This window comes from Physeter macrocephalus, chromosome 11, assembly GCF_002837175.3.
Source record: "Physeter macrocephalus isolate SW-GA chromosome 11, ASM283717v5, whole genome shotgun sequence".
NCBI lineage: Eukaryota > Metazoa > Chordata > Mammalia > Artiodactyla > Physeteridae > Physeter > Physeter macrocephalus.
Window position 1 is genome coordinate 122,582,908 of NC_041224.1, and position 15,298 is coordinate 122,598,205.

The 15,298-nt window shown below is 37.4% G+C and overlaps 1 long non-coding RNA gene across 1 annotated transcript in view; it reads left to right on the forward strand.

The window, feature by feature from the left end:
- Positions 1 to 14,436, forward strand: part of LOC114487143 (uncharacterized) — a 92,754-nt gene extending 78,318 nt beyond the window's left edge. Inside the window, exon 3 of the long non-coding RNA XR_003681909.1 lies at positions 14,365 to 14,436. This is a non-coding gene — a long non-coding RNA (uncharacterized lncRNA). The remainder of the gene's footprint in view (positions 1 to 14,364) is intronic.
- The last annotated feature ends 862 nt before the right edge of the window (positions 14,437 to 15,298 follow it).

Below are 15,298 nucleotides of genomic sequence, written 5' to 3' on the forward strand. Positions count from 1 at the left end.
AGTAAACAGAGACCAAGCTTGGTTATTCTGCAGTAAAACCTGTGTTTATCAATGATGTCAGCTCTTGCAAAGGAATTTGTATCTTTAAGATTAGTATTTTAGAAAAGCCAATTTAATTTTTCACTGGACTCATATTCAGTTAAGGTATTGGAAACTGAGGAGCTAGAAAGATGGGATACATCTTATGGCTGTTTTTTTAGTTTCTTTCATGGACTGGATAGGTAGCCATATCTTCTTGTAAAGGCACAAATAAGACATAGAATCATAGAAGATTGGAAAGAATTCACATAGATTGGTTTCCGAACACTGCTTCCATTATTGCTTCCACATAAAAATAATCACTCAAGCTTGCCTGGCCAAGTGTGCTCACATTCACAGAACTGTTTTGGTGGGATGGTAAGATTGATTTTGGAGTGAATATAACACTTCTAAATAAACAAACCAAGAGATATTTACAAAGAACTGGGTCTTCTTCTGTTCAGGGAATACACGCCCTGTCAAAACTATGAACCTTACTACAGTCAACATTTTAAAACTGTTAAAGAAAAATAAAAATTGTTCTGATTTTTGCCTCAGCAGGTCACTATGCACCAAAAGTATTCTCTCTGAATTTTGCTCTGAAATCACCAAGGGCAGGTATATTTTGAAATATGATTTGTATTAGAATATCCAGTCAATTGGATGCAATTGATTTTCAGTTCCTGAAACTGTGACTTCAAATTTAATCAATGCAGAGTAGAGGATCAGTAATTAAACAGTAATGATTTTTTCAAGTGGAGGTAGTTAATATTATTCTAAATTGCTTTGCTGTGAGTGGGTTCAGGCTCTTAATGATTTTGTAAATGATTTTGGGAACAAAACCAAACTTTCAATTACATTATTATTTCAGGCCTTATTATATAGAGTTTAAACAAAGGTATACAAACCTATCACAGGAAAGGTATGTGACAACCTGAGAATTACTTTACTAACTTGTGAGATAGCCTCTTCAGAAAAAGAAGGATCCAATGATTGTTTTAATCATTCACCTGCCAACTCATATGAGATATGCATGAAAAGCAAACAGTTGTTCTGGGCAGAAGAACAAAAACAGACAAGAAATGAGCAAGTCTTCAACCAGATTGCTCTTCAACATAGCAGGTACTGTAGATTCTTATTCTAGCAGTTTGGAAACACTAGGAGGCCATATCCATAGTTACAGTCACCAGAAGGTGGGGATTACTTTCTTCATTTTGTGGTAATCTTGGGATGTTGGCCTAAAACATGTAGGCTGTGGTGCTATGAGGGAAACTTAGTGGTTCAATGGTGCTCAGATTGCTTTGGAGGGAAGACTGGATTAATCTGTTAGTGACACACTGATCCATATGTTCTCCGAACCTTATGTGGAGAAAAGTTAAACAACAAAATGTAAGCAATTCAGCATGATTGAACTCTGCTGATCACAAAGATTGATGTGAATAATGGGAAAATTAGTGAGAGGGTTGGTTTCAGTATCCCAAACAAGAGTCTCTCTAGGGGTCTCTACCATTTCAGCCTGACCACCTACAAGAAAAGGATGGGGTACAGTGGTGATAGTTCAGATAGAACTTAATAGTTCAGGCCATGCGTTACACGCAACTAGTGCAGAACTAGTTGTAGCCAGTTGAAATTTGGTGTGAAACATGGAGTATCATGAGCTACTTATTTACTACAATCAAACAGTTCTTTCTCTTGCATGGTGCTGTAAAATCAATATGGATTTTAAAATTTTACTTAGCTTGTAATGTAATTGAGTGCATAGGCAATGCCTAAATACAACTGGAGGATTTTATAGAAAATCCCAGACATTAAATAATTTCACACACAAATATTTAAATGTTTCTCTAACACAAGACCTTAAAAAAACATAAATAATATTAACATACCCAACATATTTAACATTTATTTCTCAATATCATCTAACACCTAGTCCATGTTCTATTTTCCCTCATTGTCTCAAAAATATCTTTTTGTACTTTGTTGGAATCAGGATCTGGACAAGACACACACATTGCATTTGGTGGTTATTTCTCTTAAGTTTCCTCTCCTTTTTACTTTCCTTTTAATCTGTAATTTCTCTTTTTTCTTCCTTCCATTAACTTGCTGAGCAAATTGGGTCATTTGTCCTGTAGAATTTCTCAAGTTTTGGTTTTAGCTTATTGTTTCTTCTGATGTTGTTTAACATGTTCCTGTTCCTATATTCCCTGAATTTTCTATAAATGGGTTATATTTAGAGGTTTAAGTTCCTTTTTAAGAAACATACACTTCAGTAGTGCTGGAGTCATGAATCTACTGGGTCATCATTTTTTTTTTCACTGTTCAAATTGTCCCATCTTTGGCCAGGGGGAATGACCACTCAAGTTCATTAAATATGAGCCCAGTTGTTTTTCATCATCTCTTTACTGTCAGGTATAAGCAAGATACTATAGGCTTATTTTGTATATTTTTTTATTCCAGACCTGAAATCATGATTTCTCCAAATGCTCTGGGGTTTTTTTAGTGGGTAATTGTGTTTAGAGACCACAATCTGGACACTGAGGGGTTTTATTGCTATTGGGTTGTCATTTTTAGGCCTCTTTAGTGGACAGAGCTAGGAAATAGGTATATTTTGTGAAGCGAAAAATAAATTATGAGTATACTAAGAATTCAAATAATTCAAATTCAATTATTTGAATTTCAAATTCAAATTTATTTATTCAATATTTTTTAGTGTTCCATTTTAATTTATCTATTGTGATTTTGACTATCTCTTTGTATAGTGTTTTTAGTAGTTTCTAGGGCTTAAAAATAATTTTCACAGTCTACTTGGAATCAGTAATTTACAACTTAAATTAGAATGTAGATCCCTTTTGCCTTCTTCCCTTTATGCTACATTTGTGTTGTATATTATACCTACAAACATTATACATATATCTACAAACATTATAGATCTATAATGATCCCTTTTGCATTCTTTCTTTTGTGCTACAGTTGTGTTATGTATTATATCTATAAACATAAAGCATCACAACAATGGTATAGTTTTTGCTTTCAACTATCAAGTTTAAAGTTTCAACTGTCAGTTTAAAGTGCTAAATAGAAGAAAAATGGTCTATTACAGCGGTCCCCAACCTTTTTGGCACCAGGGACCGGTTTTGTGGAAGACAGTTTTTCCAGGGACCAGCAGTCGGGGAGTGTGTGTGGTTTCGGGATGATTCAAGTGCATTACATTTATTGTGTACTTTATTTCTATTATTATTACATTGTAATATATAATGAAATAATTGTACAACTCACCATAATGCTGACAGGAGATGGAGCTCAGGAGGTAATGTGAGTGATGGGGAGCAGCAGTAAATACAGATGAAGCTTCCCTCGCTTGCCTGTCGCTCACCTCCTGTTGTGTAGCCCCGGTTCTAACAGGCCACGGACTGGTACCAGTCCGTGGCCCGGGGGTTGGGGACCCCCGGTCTATTATATTTAGCCAGATACCTTTTCTATTGTGTTTTCTTCATTCCTGAAGGCCCAAGTTTCCCTTCTGTCTGAAAAGCTTCTTCAGCAGTGTTTAGAGCAGGTCTACCCGATATGAATTCTGTTACTTTCATCTGAGTATGTCTTTATTTTGCCTTTATTCCTGAAGGATATTCTTGCTGGATATAGATTTGTGTTGACAGTTATTTCCTTTTAGCACTTTAAAAATATTGTGCCATTTACTTCTGGTCTCTGTATGGTTTCTGATTAGAAATTCAATCATTCAAATTGTGTATTGTTTTCCTCTGACTGCTTTAACGTTATTTGTTCTTATTTTCCTGCAGTTAATTATGGTCTGGGCATGGGTTTGTTTAAACTTATCTTCTTTGGGGTTCATTTAGATTTTTAAAACTGTACGTTTGTCCTTCACCAAGATTGGGAATATTTAAAGCCATTATTCTTCAAAGATTTTTTTCAGCATTCCATTCTTTAGCCATTCCTTCTGAGTCTCTGAAAACATGAATGTTAGACCTTCTGTTATTGTCTCAGTGGTCCCTAAAGCTGATAATTTTTTTCAATCTTTATTCTTTCTTTTGTTCCTATTGGATCATTTTTAATGATTTATCTTGTCTTCAATTTTATAATCTCTTTCCTCTGTCATATCCATCTGCTATTGAGTCCATTCAATTAGATTTTTATTTTGGTTATCATATTTTTCAGTTCTACAATTCCCATTTGGTTCTTTCCATTTCTATTTGGTTCTTCTTTCTGTTTTCTCTTTCTTTGCTGAAACTTTTATTCTAACATATGTTGCAAGAATGTTTGCAATTGCTTGTTCCAGCATACTTTAAAGTCTTTGGCAGATAATTCCAGCATCTATGTTAATAGTGTGTCTGTTGGTGTCTGTTGATTGTTTTTTACCATGTGACTTGAAATTTTTTTAATATAAACTTATTTTTAATTTTTTAATTTTATTTTTTTAAAAAACTATTTATTTATTTATTTATTTATTTTGGGGTGTGTTGGGTCTTCGTTTCTGTGCGAGGGGTTTCTTTAGTTGCGGCGAAGCGCGAGGGCTTTCTCTAGTTGCGGCGAGTGGGGGCTACTCTTCATTGCGGTGCGTGGGCCTCTCACTGTCGCGGCCTCTTGTTGGGGAGCACAGGCTCCAGACGCGCAGGCTCAGTAGTTGTGGCTCACGGGCCTAGTTGCTCCGCGGCATGTGGGATCTTCCCAGACCAGGGCTCGAACCCGTGTCCCCTGCGTTGGCAGGCAGATTCTCAACCACTGCGCCACCAGAGAAGCCCGACTTGAAATTTTTGTGGGTCTTCATATGCTGAGTAATTTTGGATTGTTCCCTAAATATTTTGAACATTATGCCGTGAGACTCTGTGTCTCGTTTAAATTCTGTGGAGAATGTTGACATTTTTGTTTTAGCAGGCAACTGACCTGGTTAGTTTCAGGCTGCAAGTTCCAACCTCAGTTTTATGGGTGATAATTCCAATGTCATTTCACTTTTTAAAGCCTTTGTAGTGCTCTTTGGATCTGTCTTGGGTATGTGCCATCCAGCAGTCAGTCTATAACCTGGGCATTGGTATATCTATTTGTTTCTTTCTCAACATTGCTGCCATGGTAATTAGGATTAGATCCATGCATCTTTAATCTCCCCCCAGTTCTTTCTGATTTCTGGGACCCTCCTTTTTGTCCTCTGGCCAGAAACTTGGGGCTCTAGTTACCCTGCTTTGTTGTGTTCTGTCGCTTACCTCTGTGACTGAGTCTGTGTTTTGCCTCAAGCAGAGGTGGGGAGAGAGGATTGAGGGGGAGAGAGAGAATCCAAAGGGGCTTGCCTCACACTTTAGAATTGCAGCTCCACCTACCAGAGAGGAGGGTGGCCTCCTTAGCCCTTGTGGGTTCTTGTGGCTCTTGTGGGTTCCTGTAGCTGTCAGTGACTCCCCACCACAGGGTAGCCTGGTGACTGGGGAGCTAAAGAAGGAGAAAGGGGGAAAAAGCCAGGGGATTTTTACATTTCCTTTGAGCATCAGGAGTACCTTTTTCTGACCCTCAAGGGGGAGCCTGTGGGCTTCTCCGTCTGTATCACAGTGCTCACTTCTGGGTTTCTGGCTGTGGTGAACTCAAGAAAGGGTATACCAGAAAACTGGTAAACTCACAATTGATTCTATGATTCTTTGAATTCTGGTAACACTTGCTGTTATTTATAAAGTCTTCAAATATGTGCCTGTGCATTCTGTCCTGGTTTTATAGTTATATTCAGTGGGAGGAAAAGGATGAAGCATGCTTATTCTGTCTCAACTGGAACCTGAATTATTAAAATTTCATTTCATTTTTACTTGTGTAAAACATTATGTGGTTCCAAAGCCAAAACTATGAACAAGATGAACACTTAACAAAAATATGAACACTTAACAGATATCAAGTTTCTATCCCTTTTTTTTCTCCCCCAGAGGTAACCATATTTTTAGTTTTTTATTATCCTTTCATTTTTTAATATTAAAATAAGTATTTATATTTGCATTCTTTCTTCCTTCACTTCTTACACAAAAGTTAAGGGGTACTTAACTTCTGCATCTTGCCCTTTTTCACTTACTTAATTATATATTCTTATAATAATTCCACAGCAGTATATAAAGATTTTCCTTATTCCTTTTTAAGTCTGCATAGTATTACCTTATGTGAACTTACCATGTTTTTTTTTTTTCTAGTCTCTTATTGGTGGAAATATGCATTATTTCTGGGCTTTGGTTTTTACTAATCAATATAGACTTTAAACCTAACTTTCTTATTCATTTTATTTGGGGAAATGGAAGAAACCTTCACAGTGTTTTTTGTAACCCCAATCATTTTGCCTTCAAGATGTAGTTTATAGCCAATGCCATAAATCTCTTGGTAATAATTCTTAGATTAATTATACATGCAATAAGACTAAGATATTTGAATGCTGGAATTTGCTCATAGACACTGTCTTTAATGGTAAACCACTCCTGGTGATAATTATTTGCCAATAGCTTGAATTCCTTAAGTAGTTTCCCTACTGGTATTTTGGGGGAGGTAAAAACCTGTCAGTTTGTCAGCACTGAATTGGTAACAGAAAATAGGAAATAGAGCATTTAAGAGAGAGAATAGCAGACGTAATGGTGATGATTGGTATTAGTGAGGTTGCTCCACAAAATGGAGTATAATAACATGGATATTGGATGTGAAGAAAACTGAGTCCAGTGAAGGAGTCACTACATCTAAGAGGCAACATACAGCTGGGTGTGGGAAACTAGAAAGCAGAAGGTCTGGGATAAGTTGAAGGCAGCTCTTTGCTGCTGTAGTACTTTTTCAGAAGTCTTTGATCCCATTCCCATGGGCATATTTCAGTTGCTGTTTAAGGGGACAGCCCAATATTTGGTATTTCCCACCTCTCCATCTCTAGTTTTTTGTTTTTTAAAAAAAGATTTATTATTTATTTATTTATTTTTGGCTGCATCAGGTCTTAGTTGCAGCATGCAGGATCTTCGTTGAGGCATACGGGATCTTTCGTTGTGGTGCATGGGCTTCTCTCTAGTTGTGGCATGTGGGTTTTCTCTCTCTAGTTGTGGTGTGCGGGCTTCTCTCTAGTTGTGGCGTGCAGGGTTTTTTTTTGTCTGCTCTGGTTGTGGTGTGCAGGTTCCAGGGCACATGGGCTCTGTAGTTTGCAGCATGCAAGTTCTCTAGTTGAGGCACATGAGCTCAGTAGTTGTGGCATGAGGGCTTAGTTGCCCTGCAGCATGTGGGATCTTAGTTCCCTGACCAGGGGTTGAACCCGCGTCCCCTGCATTGGAAGGCAGATTCTTTACCAATGGACCACAAGGGAAGTTTCTCCATCTCTAGTTTAAATGCAAGCTTATCTGCAAAATAGGTTAATTTTTCTGTTTCATCAATCTGAAGATGTGAGTCAGAAGGTTGTTCCCCCATCCCTTTTTTCCTAACTTTAATGCTTCCAATATAGGAAATGATGTAATCTGGGAATTTCAGTGGCATATAGTTCAGGAATTTTATATTCAGTATTGCTTTTAGGGTGATAGACAAATATGTAGGAGTAATATTTGAGCAGAAGACTCCAGCATGGCCTACCTAATGACATAATTAAGAATGTGAGAAGAGATTATGAGAAAGAAGTTCCATAAGAAGCTTGTGATTAGCACAAATTTTAAGTAGTTAGCAGCAGAAGTAGTTGTGGGACTTCTTGACTCCTGTAGTAACAGTAGGGGTTCCATTGTCAGTTTCTGCTGGAGTCTGATCCTTAGGTGACATAATTCTTGAGCAATGTCCATTCCCTCACACTTTAGACTTTTATAGCTAAGAATAGTTCTAACATTAAACTTGAAATATTTCTGATAAGATTGTGATTTGCATTCATCATAATGTTATAGCTTGAGAACAGAAACCTTTAACTGCTTCCCATTTTGAAAGTGTCTTATGAGTCTATTTTCTAGCATAAAGTAACTCAGCCATGCCTGCCTTTGGCTGAAGAAAAGAAAGTGATACAAACTTAAGTAGTCTAAAGAAAGAATGAAATACCTGCTTTGCTCTTAGAGTAGCATATGTTATAGATGGCATGTGTATATTCTTGCATGGAGAAATTCTGGTACGGATAGGGACAGAGTAAAGAGACAGAGGGACAAAGTAGGTGATTAAATAGTTAATCCCACTAGGGGATTGTAAGTAAAGAAAAAAGTGTGGGAGACCCCTGTAAGCTAATGATCATTCAAGAAAGCAGGTTTGCTTAGCAACAAAACCTTGCAACAGAAGCATGAGACATGCCCCGAAACAATAAAGCCATGATGGAATGAGACCCACATCCTGCCCAGTGATGTCAGTAAGTTAATATTTCCTGGGACACACTCCTCTATGCACATTAAAAACAGAAATATAAGGAAAAGGTGACATTATACTAAAACCTGAGATGATTTACCATTTTTAGTATATGTTACCACTTTTTTGCTCATTTCCATTGCACCATGACAGTCCTGGATTGACCATGTAGGGACAAGAAAACTTCCCTGCCTGACATGGAGGAGGAATTGATGTTGAAAGCATGATGTCTCCTCAAGAATGAGGAAGAAGGTGGTTTTCTCCCCCTCCCCACTTTTCCTTTGATTATAAAACTGTAGCCCACTAAGTTCTTGGGGCATGGCACCCTCTCGCCTGCCCACTTTTAAGCCTCACAAGCATCCTATTCTAATAAATCACTTCTCATATATCACTTTGCCTCTCACTGAATTCTTTCTGCACTGAGACATAAAGAATTGGAGCTCCTCAGAGCCCCCCAAGATGCATTTCAGCAGTTGCAGTACCCCTAAAATTGTGGCACTGAAATGTCAATTTGGTATTTTGCTTTTATCACGTGGATACCTGAATGTTGTTCTTCTGGAAATCATTCCCAGTTCTTCTGCAGTTGATACTATAGTGCCATATTTGTCATCTTAGAAATCCAGGTCATTATGAAGTATTGAGAAGTCCAAAGGTGTACAGAATTTCCAAGCTGAAGGTAATCAACTTGACATAACCATTAAGATGTAACGATCATTTGGTAACATCTTCAAGCATCTGGTGATAGTAGAGGGGGTGAAGAAAGGGAATGAATATTTATTGAACATTTGCTGTTTGATGGGTGATCTGTTAAGTGCTTTTCATAAATATCATATAATATTCATAATAAAACTTTAGGGGTAGGTATTACTATTTTAATTTTTAAATCAGGATGGTGTAGTTCCAAAAGTCTAAATAACTTTCTTAGTGTTACATAGACCATAAGTGGTGGGTAAGTGTTTGAATTCAGGTCTGTTGGCTTGGGTTCCTCCCACCATGCCTCACTGAATTCCTTAGTCTTTAAAAAGACCCTGAACCCTAGTAGGAGTGGTAAAATACTGCTTAGTAGGGGCTGGATATCGGTGTTATGTAAGAGTCTTGTAATATTCATAAATCTCACCTTAACTAGCACATTTGATATGTTTATTTACTGTATATGACTGATTGAAAGACACTTAAAATATTCAGTACTTTTAGAGTAAAATACATAAATCTAATTTTCTAGTGAATCATTACAGTAGCTAAATATAGACAGAATAACACTGGTTTCTTTTCATAAATTGAAATCCTGAGTGTTTTGAACATAAGCAAAAACTGAAATTTTAGAACTCTATGGTATCCTTATGACTTGGAATATCCTATGATGGAAAAATGTGTTTAAGGATCTCTTTCTAATCAGACATAGGATGATGTTGACTTGGCAAGGGAGCAGCCTTTGTGTTAGGTGATAAAAGCTCTCAAAGTCTTGACTATGGTTTAAACAAGACAAACTTGAAGTAGAGGGTCACATGATTTACAGATATGAACTCTTTCCATCTCTAGAACTCTTTGCCATCTTTGATAACAAGAAGTAGAGCTTCAAAGCTTAGAGCTCCATGGGAAGCCAGGCAGGTAGGGCTGCTGTGATGAGTTCTTCTGAGTTTACTTTAATATGCCTCAGTTGAGTAAGTATCTATAGATAGCCAGAAAGGACAGGTAGTAAGGATTGTGTTAAAAAACGCTCATTTTATTATACCTTCTGATTCTAAATCAAGGATGAAGCATCAAAAGCCTCTTGGATCTAGGAGTGCAAGGAAAGGTCTGAAAGAGGATTTTTTTATTTTGCCCAGTGTATTCCAATACGTAGATATCTGTCTTCTTTTAAGCACCTGGATGTTGAGGGCTTAATGTAATAGACCTCATACAGGTTGTGATGAAAATTGGAAGCCCTATGTCATGCTGAGAGCTATGTTTCATCAATAACTTGGACCTGGCCTGGGGGTCAGCTCTTAAAACCTGAAAACATACATCTATTTATTTCCCAAAGTGCATTACTTAGAATACTAGCCCTATAAGACATTTGTAGGAAAAAAAAGTTCCATAGTTAAATTTGTTTGGGAAACACTGTAGGAGATATATCTTCCTGTTAGAAAATTATAATACATTTTATCATATTAAATTAGATTTCTGATAATTCAAATAGTTTGTTTTTAATTTGAAAAACAAAAGCAAAAAAACCGGTTTAACTTTGTTGAATAGTCATCCCAATGGGATCTCTCCTATTAAGATTTCGTAGAACTAGTAATTAAGGCAGTATGTTTTCGGCATAAAGGTAGACAAGTAGACCAATGGGATAGAATACAGAGTCTAGTAACAGACCCTCACAGTAATTAATGATGAAGGTGAAACTGCAGTACAGTGGATAAAGTATGGTCTTTTCAGTGAAAGGTACTGGGTCAATTAGATGTCCACAGGAGGAAAAAAAAGATCCTTTCCTCATATCTAAATATGAAAGATGAAACTATGGCTTTTAGGAGAAAATATAGGAGGCTGTCATTGTGACATGGAGGACAGAGAATATCTTCACGACATGGAGGTTAAAATTTTCTTAATGGGAGATATAAAAGAAAAAGAATGGTAAATTGCCTGCATTTAAATTAAGAATTCTGCTGAAGACTGGGACAACATATTTGTACTATATATATCTGACAAAAGTTTTTAAAAACTGCTGTTGCTGTTGTAAAGCAGTGTCAAAAAGGCAGACAACCCAGTAGAAAAAGTGGACAAAATATTTGAACAGAGAAGATTTTTTTTTTTTTTTTAGAGAAGATGTTTAAAGCACCAACAGAGATATGAAAAAGTACTCAAATTCACTAGTCAGCAGGAAAAGGCAAGTAAAACCAAAATGTGGTTACAAAGGAATGGCTAAAATAAAAACAGAAAATTTTAAGTATTGTCAAGGATGTAAACCAAGGGCAGTGCTCATCCACTGTTGGTAGAAGTGTAAATTAGTGTAACCACTTTGGAAAACTGGTTGGCAATATTATAAAAGCCAAACAGGGGCTTCCCTGGTGGCGCAGTGGTTGAGAGTCCACCTGCCGATGCAGAGAACACGGGTTCGTGCCCCGGTCTGGGAAGATCCCACATGCCGCCGAGCGGCTGGGCCCGTGAGCCATGGCCGCTGAGCCTGTGCGTCTGGAGCCTGTGCTCCGCAACCCTGGGAAGACCCCACATGCCGCCGAGCGGCTGGGCCCGTGAGCCATGGCCGCTGAGCCTGTGCGTCTGGAGCCTGTGCTCCGCAACGGGAGAGGCCACAGCAGTGAGAGGCCCCACGTACCGCAAAAAAAAAAAAAAGCCAAACAGATGCTTACCTTATGCCCCAGCAATTCTACTCTTAGTCTATCCAACAAAAACGCATATATACGTTCAGCAAAAGGCAGGTGCTAAAGACATGGACATATTCATAGCAGTACTCCTTGTTAGGATCTGCAAACTGGAAACAACTCAAATGTTATCAACAGTAGAAGGAATAAAGTGTGATAAATTCACACAGTGAAATGTAATAGCAATGAGAATAAACAAACTATAACTATAAAGAATAACATGGGTAAATATCACAAATATAATTTTGAGTTATAACAGGCAGACACAAAAAAGTACATACTGGATGATTTATTTATACCAAGTTTTAGACAGGCAAAATGAATTTATGCTATTAGATATCAGGACAGTGTTTACTCTGGAAGGGGACCCAAAGGGGCTTCTGGGGTGCTGGAAATGGTTTGATCGGGGTGTTGGTTTCACTTTGTGAAAATCCATTGAGCAATGTACTTATAATTTGAGTATTTTTTTGAACGTTTGATATACTAAAAAGTATGCTTAAAAAGGCACTTACATCAGGGGCTTCCCTGGTGGCGCAGTGGTTGCGCGTCCGCCTGCCGATGCAGGGGAACCGGGTTCGTGCCCCGGTATGGGAGGATCCCACATGTCGCGGAGCGGCTGGGCCCGTGAGCCATGGCCGCTGAGCCTGCGCGTCTGGAGCCTGTGCTCCGCAACGGGAGAGGCCGCAGCAGAGGGAGGCCCGCATACCACCAAAAAAAAAAAAAAAAGGCACTTATATCAAAACAAGAATTTACTTAAAAAAAGATTCTTAGATCTAACCTCCCAAGGAACACACTTTGGGAAATGCTGACCTATTCACACACTGCTATTGGTATATGTTGTTCAAGTCTTACTTTTTAATTGAAATAATATCAGATGAAATGATATTCCAAGGAGAACTTTAATGGACACTTTTTCCAATTAATGTTCAAATTTATCATTATTTATGTATTAAAGATAGCACTAAATGATAAATTATGGAGAAAACATTTTATGAGCATTTGAAGTCTAATGAAAGAAATAATGCATTTTAATTATATAAATTTTAAAACAAGATCAAACTGAGATTGCTTTTTTAGTTTGGAGCAATAGAAAATGTAAACTTTCAGTAACTTCATAAATGTATGAAAAGTATTCTTCAGCAAACAGCAATTTTGTGGATTTACTTATGATAATTAAATCCTATTTTTGTTACTTAAGATTTCCTTTTATCATTGAAATGTTAGTTAATCTAGTTTATACAATATTATTCCTTTTCCCAGTCCCTTACTATGTGTTTTGATATTTTAGAGACATTTTTGATGACAGAGTGGATGCCTGGATCTTTGTGTAGATGCTTTTCTCTTACACTAATTAAACAATTAAATCACTTGCTCCAGAATGTTGAAATGCCAAATGTCCAGTTTCTCTGCTTCCACAGACTTCGTACCCTGACAGCCAACAATTGCTCTCTGTGTTTGACATTCAGAAATTGGAGAGAATAAGTCAGGACCCTGGTGAGCTGGTTTGCATTTTAAACAGATAGGAGTGAAAAGAGAGGAAGGAGATGTGCCCTGTGGTAATTTCTTTTAGGTATTTTCTGTGGTTCTCTTAAGACATTTTGTTATTCAAGAGATAATAAATGCCAGACTAGTTGATCCTATCCCAACTTTACTTCTCTTGTAGTAATCTCTCTGGGATATTATAGGAATCTGAAAGTCTGGCTATTCAAAAATTACATATATTTATAATATAGTCAGATGAGATCATTATACTAATTGTCGTGGTGCACATTTTTAAGAGAATTAGAATCATTGATTATGACACAAATTTTTTTGTGGTAACAGCTTTACAGTGTCCCTGCTTAAATTACTTTTTATTTAGCAGATTTATAATTGGAAAATTCATTTCACATAAAAATGTAATTTTTTTTGATGTGGACCATTTTTAAGGTCTTTATTGAATTTGTTACAATATTGCTTCTGTTTTATGTTTTGGTTTTTTGGCCGCAAGACATGTGGGATCTTAGCTCCCTGACCAGAGATTGAACTTGCACCCCCTGCATTGGAAGGTGAGGTCTTAAACACCTGACCGCCAAGGAAGTCCCAAAAATGTAATATGTATAGTTAGTTCTTTATACTTAGGTTTACAAGGGAGGGACTTAGGTTTAAGTCTTTTTACTTAGGTTTAGAAAATTAAAAATATTAATTCAATGACAAATTTTTAAAAATAAATTTATTTTTTATTTATTTTATTTTTGGCTGCATTGGGTTTTCATTGTCAGCGGGCTTTCTGTAGTTGCGGTGAGTGGAGGCTACACTTTGTTGTGGTGCGTGGGCTTCTCATTGTGGTGGCTTCTCTTATTGCAGAGCACAGGCTCTAGGTGCACAGGCTTCAGTAGTTGTGGCACGCGGGCTCAGTAGTTGTGGCACGTGGGCTCTAGAGCACAGGCTCAGTAGTTGTGGTGCACAGGCTTAGTTGCTCCGCGGCATTTGCTATCTTCCAGTACCAGGGCTCGAATCCGAGTCCCCTGCATTGGCAGGCAGATTCTTAACCACGGTGCCACCAGGGAAGCCCAATAACAAGTTTTATATTAGCCAATTATATGTTAATTGTTCTCTTCAGTAGAAATGTTTACCTTATATTTTGATGAATGTATTTGTTTGGGTTTTATCACATGTATTTTCTCCTCCTTCCCTGTTGCAGAAAGTGCAAATGATTCCAGTAAAATGACCAAAAGGGAGAGAAGGAAGGAGGAACAGCAGCAGCAAAAGTGACAGCAGCAAGGGGTAAGACAAAATTAGCAAGTTTAATAATTCATATCTAAATAACCACGTCATAGGTCAAATCTCCAAATGAGACCTCTATGGGAAATTACACTTCTGTTGCTATACTGATCTTTTATGGAAATAAATATTATTAGAGATGGGGGAGTTCCCATCTCTTGTCATTGACTTCCTGAGCCAGCAGCAGGTAATTGATGGGTGATGATAACTTCATGGAGTGCAGTGAAAATGGTTGTAAAGTGATTACAGAGTAATATCCATGAGCTGGATGCCATCAGAAGATGCCTAATGGTGTCACCATTATGGGGTATCATGACAAATGTAAGGGAGGAGAGGTACCTAGGCCTTCTAGGATGGGTCTCACTGGCTAAGATTCTTAATTCCTTAGAGCATTCAGAACTTGATATTAGGACTCCACTATGGAGAATCAGCTATGCTTATGTATGTATTTATAACTTAGTTAAAGCCATTGTATTATGAATTCACTTCCCTTTTAGAGATTGTATTCAATTGTTTGCAAGCAAGTATGTTTGTCACTTTCATAGTCTCTTGGTAAATGAACCCTCTAAGCATTGTTATTTATTCATGAATGATTTGAGTAGACCCCGTTGGAATATTACAGTAAAAATTCTGGTGCCTGGGATGGGAGAAATTAGTTAAGTAATTTTTCTTAAGAAACCCTCTTAATGGGGATTGCCCTCATAGCTGAATGTAACATCGCTTTAATCTATTTGTTAATGTCAGAAACACTTACAGAGCTTCAAGACCTTGAATCACTGTGAACAATCTTTACCATAAGTCCTTTATGATTAATATTTCTTAAAAAGCTGTTGTATAAGTTTTCACATCTCAAA